General features: G+C 48.0%; 1 long non-coding RNA gene across 1 annotated transcript in view; it reads right to left on the bottom strand.

Moving 5' to 3' along the window:
• LOC110359378 (uncharacterized) overlaps positions 1-9,981 on the bottom strand; it is a 201,331-nt gene extending 191,350 nt beyond the window's left edge. The window contains exon 1 of the long non-coding RNA XR_010467325.1: positions 9,937-9,981. This is a non-coding gene — a long non-coding RNA (uncharacterized LOC110359378). The remainder of the gene's footprint in view (positions 1-9,936) is intronic.
• Positions 9,982-10,366: the final 385 nt, after the last annotated feature.

The following is a 10,366-nucleotide window of genomic DNA, read 5'->3' on the forward strand; positions in this document are numbered from 1 at the left end:
TGGGGACTCCCCCAAAAGCTTCTCTGGGAAGCACCAGGGAAATAGGATTCAGAAACCTAAAATGGCTGACAGCAGCGGAACGCCTGCAGAAACGCTTCCCATCCAAACACCCTGCTCCTTCCCCTGGGCAGCCCCGGTCCCCGCGTCACATCCCGCACAGCCCGGCTGGCTCGGGCACAGCATCACTTATCACCGCTCTCCACCGCCGGATTGTTTTACCTCAGGCAAACACCACCCCAGCGAGCTAAAACTGATAATATTAGCCTTTCAACTCCTGCTCGCTGTTGCTTTAATCAACGTTTTCCCAGAAAGTCGGCGGTTTTGTCCCTGATAAAGGCTCTGAAGGATTTAATGAGGCCGCTGAGCTCTGCAGACCCCGGGAAGCCCCGCGATCGGCTCCCTCTGTGCTCCTGAATGTGGCTTTAGTTTGAGGGGCTCCAGATGATGGTGGTACCCAGGGCATCGTGCAACCCCACAATGTTAAAAAGCCAGTGAGTCCTGGGAGGTTTTTATGGTGGAAAAGCAGATTTGTTCGATGAGGACAAGACGCAGAAGAAGGGGGCGGTTGCAGCCCATGGTCCTGCCTGCGGTGGTGGGACGTTCACAGCTGCCGAGCAAACCCCACGGCTGCTACCAAACCTGCCCTGGGATGTCCCCCATGAGAAACACCCCTAAAAAAAGGCAAATGCAAAAGACAGAATCGGCGGTTTCTAAAGCAAAAAAGTAGAGTGGTGGGATGAGGGAGGTGAGGACACCTGTGAGCGTTCCCACTGTGTTTGCACCCAAGTTCTCACACAGGGACACTTCAGCTTGTCATCGCTGGGCCTGTTTCTGACTCCTCGGCCCATGATTAACGTATCGCTGGTTATAATAAATAGGCCCATTCCCATATAGGAAATAAACGGGTCCATTGAGGACCTGCGAGGAGCGGAGACACAGAGATGCTGCTCTCTGGCCCCATCTCTCGGCACCTCCCACCCCTCCACAGCAAAGCCAGCAGTGCCGCTGGGGTTCAGCAGAGGTTGTGTGGCCACCTCAAGTTTTTCTGACTGTTTTCTTGAAGCATTTTGTCAAAGTTTGCCAAATCAACATGCAATCAGAAGCATCGAAGCTGCTGTTGCCTTGGCTTCAAATTATTGTCAACCACGTCAATTAGATGTACAAGACTGAAAGCGGGATGCATCCCTCTCTGCAGTGCCATCAGCACACTGGAACAGTAGATGAACAGATAAACACATATGGAAGAAAATGAGCATATTGATGAATGGTGGAACGGGCTCATATTTCGCTTGAGGCGTACCCTGCCTTTCGTGGTGTTTCCCCTCGCCCGGGTTGGAGCAGTTGGAGGGACAGCAGGATGGCTGCGCTGCCCTGGGATCCCACCCCAAAGAGCTGCCAGTCCCAAAACAGATCCCACTCACCCAGGGGCCTGATCCTGCTTCTCCGTGTGCTGGGGAGCACCCAGGGAACCCCCCCATGTTACTGAACCGCTGTGCGTTAACGCAAACAGCCACGCTGGGAAAGGAGCACTCCTGGCAGCTCAGACCTCAAGTGTTAAATACTTTCCTGCTTAAGTGCAAAATCTTTACATTACGGCTCATTGAGTTTCTCCCTACACCAACTTTCACCGGAAAATGAAAAACTGAGACACCAAGGGCCAGTCACAGATCCCAGAAACCCAGGTTTATCCAAAGAGCTTCATGGCCATTGGGCTCTGACCTGAGCAAACAGCCCATCTGTGCCGGCCATGGCGTCACCTGCACTAGCCACATCATCACCTGCACTGGCCACAGCACCACCAGCCATCACCCCGGGCAAGGAGCTGAAAGCTTGACGCAAGCAGGGAGGTGTCCACCACTGCCACCACACCTGGACTTCCAGGAGATCATAGAACAGAATCACTTTGGTTGGAAGAGACCGTCAAGGTCATCAAGTCCAACCTAACCTGACTCTAGCACTGATCCACGTCCCTGAGAACCTCATGTCCATTTGTCCAACCCTCCAGGGATGGTGACTCCAGCACTGCCCTGGGCAGCCTGTTCCAGTGCCCCACAGCCCTTTGGGGAAGAAATTGTGCCCAGATCCAACCTCAACCTCCCCTGGGCAACTTGAGGCCGTTTCCTCTGCTCCTGGCGCTTGTTCCTGGGGAGCAGAGCCCGACCCCCCTGGCTCCAAGCTCCTTTCAGGCAGTTCAGAGATCAGAAGGTCTCCCCTCAGCTCCTGTTCTCCAGCTGAACCCCCCAGGTCCCTCAGTCTCCATCACACTTGTGCTCCAGCCCCGTTCCCTTCTCCCAACTCGCTCCAGCACCTCAAGGCCTTTCTTGGTGTGAGGGGCCCAAAACTGCCCCCAGAATTCGAGGTGGGGCCTCCCCAGCAACCCTCCAGGGAGAGGAGCCAGCCTGCCCCCTCCCCGCCATCGCCTCCCTTGTTCTTCATAAAACCCACACTCATTTCACTACTTTGGAAAGCTCATAATATGATGGGTGAAAACAATTAAATGAAATAGACTGTTAATACCCATGGGAAAACATTTTTAGATATGATATTACAATCTTGTTTCAAAATTGGATTTTGCCAAGAGGAAATACAGTTTATTATAAAACACATTTTCTTTTAATTTAATTATATAATCTTTGGCTTCAGAGAAGGGATGCTTAAATCAGACCCATTTAATTTTCAAGTGTATTCACCCATCACCTAGGGCAAATTGGTTTAAATTAGCAGGTGACTATGTAAGTTCTAGATACATGTCAGACAAAAATTTATCTGGAAGTCTGTATAAAAGACCATCTACATCAGCAGCAGAAATTACAGGGGATGCACAGACAAGTATCCAAAGAGTAGTATTTGCTCTTATTTCAATGATACCCACTACAAACCCCGATCTAGGCTTAGGGTTTTTTTACCTTTGTTAATGTTTTGCCAGATCAGTTCATCACACTGCATGTCTGCACTATGCCAATAAAAACTGATGACCTGCAGTTAGTTTCTACCAGGTGCATTAAATTCCCATAACGTGAACAGATCTTGCTAAGTCTACCATAGCCTCTCCTTTTGCAGAGATTACATTTCCAACCTAATGACAAGAGCGGTTTGTTCAGACGCTGCACTCACTGAACTCTTCCTCTGATCCATCACGGTGACCCGGCACATGGTGCTCGTGCAAAACAGCTCAAGATGGACAATACTTGGTGAGTTATATCGCACGAATCTCCTCTCAACCCACACTTTACCCCCATTGCTGGGTTCCCAGAAGCCGAGAGTGGACCTTCTCACAGCTCACTAGGACACAGCACTTAGAAGTGGCCAAAGAAAAGGCCTCCAGACCCGCAGCTTCATATGCAAACATGCTTTTGCACAAGCAGCCGTGCACTTACAGATCCCAGAGCTTAAAAATCTGGGGTTTACTGCTGCTCGCTGTGGTTTGGGATAATAGCTCTCAAAGAGAGGAAATTCCTCAGCAGAGGGAAAATACTGCAGTGCAGTCAAGTCTGACTTGGCGAGAACAGTACAGTAATAATAAATAATAATACATGGGGCTTGTAAGGTGTTTTTCATTGCAGGTATCAAAACGCACTGTGAGTGCTGGCTGGGGGAGGATGAACCCCAAGCAGCCTCACCCCGAGCATCCTTCTGCCCGGGGGCTCCTGCATGCAGAGGTTCAGAAACCTCCTGCTCCAGAAATGGTTCTTAAGACCCAGCTGAAAGCCTGGATCAGCCCTGCTGCATTTCTGCTCAACTGCCCAGCAAACACAGTTTTCTGCAGTAAAAATGGGCACCAAAACCAGGCACAACCATCCCACCAAAAGCAAAGGTTTCTGCCCCCCATCCGGTGCCGGCTGGGCCAGAAACCCAACCAGTGTCAGGAAACAGGGAATAAAAGCAGTACCGAAACACCATTTGGTTATTACGATTCTTGCCGGGCTGTTTCATTTTTAACAAATTACAACAAAAATGTCTCATGCTGGGTAGTGAGCGCAGGTCCCTGTAGAAGATGAAGCCTGCAAAGGCGCCCACTGCCGTAGCACCAGAGGCACGTGTATGGATATAAATATGTACATAAATATACACAGGGAAATCCTGCAAAAGTGATTTGAATGAATCAAATGTGCTGCTTGAAAGGCAAATACTTAAACTCCATCAAAATGTTATTGGCAAAAATAGCTTATTTGAAAATACAGCTCAGGAATCCAGAATTCCCATGGCCAAGGGCTGAAGCCAAATTCCAGGTTAGACCCAACTCTGGTGTCTTCTGCTCCCTCACCAACACAGCGTTTCCATGGGGTGGAAACTCACTTGTGCCCAATACGCGTAGGTGCACATGGGTGCGTGCGTAATCGTACCTATATATATATAGGTAATCCATGAATAAATCAGTATTATTATTTCAACAGGTGCTGGACATGCGCCTCTTTCCGGGTCATTGATGCTCTGCCCCTCAGCTTCCCAATTTGGAGGGGTATCCACATCTTCCTACAAACCCAACCCCGAGCCCACCAAGTGCCGAGATGCAGATGTGCTCCAGGTGTTATGAGAACATATGATCTCAGCGATGTCTGGTAAATAAACATTACAAGAGGCTGTTTCAAACCTTTGTAGTAGCAAATCTCAGCACTTAACTAGTAATGCAATAAGTCCTATCAAGAGCATGCTGAAAGGTGGAATAAATTTCCCGGAGAACAATGCGGGTGATGTATGCATATGACCACGGCACAATAAAACTGTAGAATGGGAGGAAAAAAATGCATACAGTCAATACAATAAAATCAGCACAAATATAGGCTGTGTAAGCAAATAAATCTAACAATCCAAATATTTTACAACACACTCACATGCAGAACATTTTTCCCCCAGAAATCTTAGGGTGAAAAAGAAAAAATTGGACTGTTTTGCATCTTAGTGTATTGTAAAGGCATCAGCGGCTGTCTGCACAAATTACCATTCATCTAGGCGTTGTTGTGGAAATTTTCAAGGGATTTGCAGTAATTATATGACAAAATGCTTGCAAATCTCACTCATTGCTGAATAGAAACACACGGGTCAAAGATTGAACACTCTCAGCTTGGTAATTTGTAAATGTCAATCAGACGGGGGCCGCGGGAGGCACGGAGGCGTAAGCAGTGAAAGGCAGAGCGATTCCGTAGCAACCAGAAAAAGCCTTTTCAATGCAGATTATAAAAGGCACGGGATAGTTTTACTTCCCAGCCTCTTTATTTTTTTAAGCAAACTGATCACCTTGCACCAAGAGGAGGAGGAAAAGGGGGGAGATGAGAGGAGGGAAGTAAAGAAAGGAAGGAAAAACAGTTTGAATAAAACTGGTGAGATTAAATTAACTGATACATACATTCGCAGAGGTAGATCGTTTGCTCTGTAATAAATATGGACTCCTATCTTCCCTTCTCCGCGACAGCAAGGAAAGCAAAATAAAATTAAAAGATATAACAATAAAAATTATAAATGCATTGCAGTCCCGCGGACCAACAGCTTGTAATGAAGGCTGCTGAGGAGCTGGGTGGCGCGGTATCTCTTGGGATCATAAATAGGTACAGGGAGGCAAGGTGAGGGGCTCCCATGTCCCTTCCCAAACTGCCACCGGCCTCCCACGGGGACACAGACCTTCGGGAAGCCAACTCCATCTTTCGCCCGTTTTCCGGAAAGTGAGATTGGGAATGAAATTGTTTTAGAGTGTACAAAAGAAATAATCCTGGCGTCTCCCACTCCCCGGGGAATACATTAAAGCGACCTGGTTCGCTGCTAAAGCATCGTCTGTTCTCCGTGGGGGCTGTTTCAGACACAATTACACCCCCGCTCCTCGGGCACTGGGAATTCCTGGCACTTGCCCCCGTGGCTTTTCTGCCGCTTGCCCTCTATTTCAGTACTAACAAAAATGACATTTTTGTTTAAAAATGGTGATGTTTGAGGCCTCCTGAGGTTGGTTGCCTTGGTTTTTTAAAAAATAAGTAGAGAAAAAACCCACAGAATGACAAGATGCTGCTGGTTTTGCCCCAGAGAGTACAGTTTTAGAACTGAAAACCCCATTGCCGGGGAGCTGCAAACACCTCGAGGAGCCACCAAGCCATCACCATGTGTCGCCAGGCTGGTGACACGGTGACGGGCGCCTCAAGCTTCCCCCTCACTCTTGCCACACAGCTGTGAAGCCACAGCTGGCTCTGGCTACACCAACACTTCACCTGCTTTGTGTCACAGCCAGCTTTTCTTAAATTCAGCGTCGTATTGGGAAGATTTCAAACGCAGAAGGAAGCGCCAAAGCCAACAAGCTGTGGAATTGTTTTCTCCCTACAAACGGTCCCTACGACCACAGCGAGATGCCATCACACACCAGAGGGGTTGGCATCAGCCAAACTGCAAGGTGAGGATTTAACACCATGTAACACCCTCAAAACAGAAACCTGGCTTTGGTATGTGGTGCCAAAGTTTGGCTTGGAGGGACCTTCAGCATTCAACCAGTGCCACCCCCGCCATGAGCAGGGACATTGTCACCAGCTCAGGTTGCTCAGAGCCCCGTCCAGCCTGGCCTAGGATGTCTCCAGGGAGGGTTCATCCACCAGGGCCGGGCTCTCGCCACCCTCAGGGCCAACAATCTCTTCCCCATGACTTCCCACAGGTTCTCCTCACATGGTGTGAACTTGGCCAACACCTGGAGCCTCCTCCTGCTCTTTGCAGAGGGGTCACGGGTGGCTCGGTGGCATTGGGACCGCACCACCTGCTCTGCCATGGGCTCCACCCTCCACTAGATTTAATGAATCTGAGAAAAAATTATGAAGTATCATAAAGCCACAAGTATCATAAAAAGTATAATAAAATTGAGAAAAGCTATTAAGTTATAAATACAACCAATACATGCAACATCACTCAGATGGCAGAAACTAGCTATAAAATAAAGTCATTTTAAACCATCATTCTACAAGTTACCAAGTCTCTTAATTCACAAGTCACACGTCCCTTTATGACACACAATCCTATTGTCTGTATCGAGAGCTATATAACATATATCTTCCCGTACTGGTTAAACATACACACACCCTCATAGAGAACGTAGGACAAAGGGCTCTGGTCCACAGCCTCCCAGTAAGTAGTTGTGCAAATCTCCACTTCATCCCTGTGCAATGTCTTATTTGACCAGCTCCCTAAATATCTCACAAGTGGAGAAAACACCTTTGGAATTATTGCACCAAGTGAGGATGCAGCGGAAAAAGGGTTTGGGGAATGGGGAAAAAGGGGCTCCAGGCACAACTTCAGCAAAAAGCCCCAAAGCAGGTGGTTTTACAGGAATCAGTGACCCTGTCTGCAGCACCAGGCTCCAAATACTTCTCCTATTTGAGACCAAACTTACTCTGAATATACCCAGTGTCCATTTAAAATAAGTGGTTCTCTTAATAAGTTGCTTAGTAGGAGGTGTATTTATTTCTTAAACACATATATATAGCAACTGCAAAAGTGGAGATTTACAGTGCAGGTGTATTCAGTTTGGCTCACTCCATTTAAAGCTGAGACTTTGCCTATCAAGCTCCCAATCGCCATGGAAAATTCCTTCTCTTTATTTACTCTAAAGGTCCTGTATGTTATGAATATCCATGAAAATAATTAAACACCCTGTTCACAGCTTGTTGTGTTTACTGTTAGCCCAATAAAAACCAAACAGGTTAATGATGAGCTTTAATATGGGAATTTAATATTATTTCATCTATATATCGGCTAAAAGTTTAGCTTCCCCTTTAAGCCTCATCAATTTACTGGAAATAAGTAACCACCATAACAACACGCTATGGACTGTGAGGCAGAGGTACGCGCCTCTCTATACACTTGTCTTCTGTGCTTTTCTTTCTGAATTTCTCATTTTGGTGTTAGAGAGAGGAAAACAACAAGGTGTGATTTCCACCCACCCAAGAATTATTCACGCAATGGGGAGTTCGCCGCAGTCACGAGCAAGTTGGGCGGAACAGGAGCACAGTGTGGCCTGACAGTGGAAAAACCTCGTTATGATCCTGCAGTCATTAGAAAAACCCGTTTAGCGAAGCTTGTATCCTAGCGAGGAAGCCTCTTACAGCAAAACATGGGAGGAAGGGGCCAGAGCAGCATCCCAGGCTCCTCGGGAGATGCCGCCCAACCCAGGGCTGGTACCTGCTAATTAACCTGCTCCGCCAAGAGCTGCTCGTTAGCTATTTAGAACGGGCTGTCAGAGCCACGCAGTGAGAATAGAAAGGACCAGCACAAATCAGGCGAGTTTATGAGGAGAACTTACATTAATTTTATCCTTTATAGGTAATAAACCTTTGCTGGTTCATTACTGGCCACTGTTAAGTTTTAAGGGAGGTTTTTAACACGTGGGGGGGCTCTGCCCATCCCCGCGGGTGCTGTTCAGCCTCGTGCGGTCACCACAGAGGAGAGGGGGGTTTGGGGACAGCGGAGGGGACACGCGCTGGGGTCTCACCTGCGGGCACAGAAGGGACATCACCAACCCTGGGGACAGCATTTGTCCCCAGATGGTCCTGTCCCTGCTGGTGGTGGCACAGAATGGGGTCCCCCCACTGAACCTCCTTTGCTCACAGCTTCCTCTGTGTCCCGGCTCAGCGCTCCTGAGCTTGTTGTCTATTTTGGAAAGGGTGCGCTGGCTGGTTAACTCTTTCCTTTCTGCTTTCAGGACATCAACCAGCGCCAGCAGCCCAGGAATGCCACTGCAACACCCCAGCGCCACGGGATTGCCCCATAATTAAAATGCAGATGCCAGGGCTTCGTATTCCTTTCTCACCCCTGTACTGAATGGGACACAAACACCACCACGTGTAATCAGAACTACACCCCGAAAGGGCCGGGGGCAGAACCCGGCTGCTCCAGCCCATCTCCTCCTCGGCACCACCGGCTCTGCCATCGCACAGCAAAGACAAACCTCGCTTTGTTTGCTCCTTCCCTTCTTCAGCTTAAACACCCAGTGAAAGCGAGTGCCATTAGGTCAGAATACAGAGCAAAATATCCAGCTGCAAGCAAAAATTATACTAAAGGTGCAAAGCTGGAAAATAAAGAAGAGGTGAGGTGGAAACCTGCACCCACCACGACTGCCTTAGCTGGAGTTTTGTGATTAAACAGGATCGACTTGGCTGGAGACTTTCCCTGGGTCTTGAACATTAGAGAAACATTATTCTCAGAATTACCTGAAGTTTTATTTAATGCAATAAAAGCTCATTTTCTATGGGAATTAGTCCTGAAATAGATGACTATTAAGGAATGCTGGGTGATGTATAGCTCAGCCCTCTGAACTAATGAACTCCCAAATACCTAGTGGGGAAGCACAGGGGAGGGGGCTGCGGGGGGACTGGATGTCTTGCTGTCGGAGAGGTGGCTAACAGGACAAACAATTAATAAAATGTCTAATTTAGTGCTGGAATTAACAGAGCTCTCAGAATTCACATAAGCTCAGCTGCTCTTCCTCTACCAGAGCTTTAGTATTTGAGCCCAAGCAAAGTTCCTCCCTTTTCCAAACTACTCAAGGGAGATGAGAAACTGAAACCAAACCAACAAACAACCCCCACCCCAGAAAAAATACAGAGCAAGAGAAAAACCCCACAGATATTACCTCCTTCATGGGGTTTTACAAGGCATTTTCTATTAATAGAATTGTTAGCATCATTTAATGAGACACTATTCCCAGGGTCCCCTCCAGCCTTCACCAAAGAGGGTTATTGCTAATTTTAATAGAAGACATCAGCTGTTTTTCAGTGTATTTCCTCCCCATTCTTGGCACCTTTTAATAAAGTGAAGGAATCCAGGGCAAACGGAGCAGCCAGAGTGGGGTCTCAGGGGTGCACCCCATGTCCCTGGGAAACTCAGCTTGCAGGAAGAGAAAAAGGCAAGAAAATCACTACAACAAAACCAGTAGCAAGGAAAGCAGATCCTACCCCCACAAAGACAACAACAAACCTCCAATTCCCTCCAGAAGGCTCCAAGCTGAGGGCAGGAAATAAAACAACCCAAGGAGATAATCTGCGTTGCAGGTATTTATAACCTTCAGTGATCCTTACCTGAAACCTGGCTGGGGGAGCGGAGGTTCCTGAGGAGAAGCTCCACCCGAGCGATAACTGGGAGCACCTGAGCGCTTCCTCCGAAGCTCTCACTGAGGAATTAAGGGACCAGTTCACTTAGAAATCATTTGTTTCTCTGTAATTTGCTTTAACTCTGCAGTGGTCCCCAGCACACCCTCCCCAGCAGCAGCCAGGGCAGCTCTTTAGCACGTTCCCTTGAATATTTCTTTATATAACAGGGATAATTAACCCCATTTCCAGCAGAAAGTAAAGGAGGGGCGGGGAAGGGAGTCAGGGCCACCCTCCGTGGAGCTGCACTTTGGGGCAGT

The sequence above is a fragment of the Columba livia genome, chromosome 20, assembly GCF_036013475.1.
Source record: "Columba livia isolate bColLiv1 breed racing homer chromosome 20, bColLiv1.pat.W.v2, whole genome shotgun sequence".
Taxonomy (NCBI): Eukaryota; Metazoa; Chordata; class Aves; order Columbiformes; family Columbidae; genus Columba; species Columba livia.